At 45.1% G+C, this 1,358-nt stretch overlaps 1 protein-coding gene across 1 annotated transcript in view; it reads left to right on the plus strand.

Annotated features, from left to right (window-relative positions):
• LOC110310457 (methyltransferase-like protein 7A) overlaps nt 1–1,358 on the plus strand; it is an 8,732-nt gene that overhangs the window by 6,545 nt on the left and 829 nt on the right. The window lies entirely within an intron of this gene.

Raw genomic sequence — 1,358 nt, forward strand, 5'->3', positions numbered from 1 at the left:
CCTGGAACTCACTCTGTAGACCAGGCTGGCCTCGAACTCAGAAATCCGCCTGCCTCTGCCTCCCAAGTGCTGGGATTAAAGGCATGCGCCACCACGTCCGGCTCAACATTGCTTTTTAACAATGCTTCTATTTGGCAACAATTACAGGTGCTCTCAAGATTGGTGGATGTTAATGCTTGTTACAGTGGAACACTGGGGAGAGCCTAGCAGATGTGAAGTAAAATAAAGATGGTTACAGACATTGTGTGTTATAAGCTTGATTTTAGAAAAACTTGCAAGTTTACATATACTAGGGTAGTGGCTAGTTTTCTTTTTGTTCTGATTGTTGTTTTGAGAAGGGATTTATGTGCCTGTGCACACCTGCATGAGCTATGTGCCCCATGTATGTGCCGGTCCCTCGGGGTCAGAGAACACGGGATCCCTGGAACTGGGATGGTTGTTAACTCCCTCTCCAACCCTTTTTTGTTTGGTTGGTTTCTGTTTGTTTTTTAAGGTAGAGTCTCATATAGCCCTATCTGGCCTCCAATTCAATGTCCTGATGAATATGACTTAAAACTCCTTATCCTCCTGTCTCGACCTCCCAAATGCTGAAATTACAGTGATTTGGTGTAAAACACATTTGTGTGTTTTCTGAATAGATGTCGCTGAGATCGTTCTGGAGCCTCACACAGAGGCTTAGCTTCTCTTTGGGACATTTACAAGCTGTCATGTTGGGCTCTGCTTCCTCACAAGTAAAAACAGTGAGGTGCCAGGCTTGATGGCATAGCTCCTTTAATTCCTGCACTCAGGAGACAGAAGCAGGTGGATCTCTGTGAGTTTTTAAGGCCAGTCAGGCCCATAACAAGTTACAATGGCAGGCCCATAACAAGTTACAATGGCTCGGTGAGACCCTGTATCAAAAAGAAAGCAAAACCAGAGGAGGTAAGAAAACTAAAAAAGCAACATTGTTTGTCTTGAGACAGGGTCTGCGTAACCCCAGACTGGCTCTGAACTAACCTCAGTAACCCAGGCTGGCCTCCAGCTTACAGCAGTGCCCCTGCCCTGTTTCCTGTGTGCTGGGATTACAGGTTTGTTCTGCTACAAATAACACTGTCAAGAGAGTGGAGGGATGTGGAGAGAGTGGAGCGATGTGAGTGATAAGCAGAGAGGGGAGAGAACTCAAACTCAGCTCTTTCAGTTTCAGTATCAGGAATTTTTTATGACTGCAAAAATACATCTATTGTTTAGGTTGGCTGCTCCTTTTAAAAAGATTAATACGGTGTCCCACTGTGGCCGGGCTGGCCTGTAATTTAAGGTCATCTTGCCTTAGCCTCCCTTGTGTGGAGATTCAGGGCATGCACTCTCTTTTTTTTTTTTTT

This window comes from Mus caroli, chromosome 15 (genome assembly GCF_900094665.2).
Source record: "Mus caroli chromosome 15, CAROLI_EIJ_v1.1, whole genome shotgun sequence".
Classification (NCBI taxonomy): domain Eukaryota; kingdom Metazoa; phylum Chordata; class Mammalia; order Rodentia; family Muridae; genus Mus; species Mus caroli.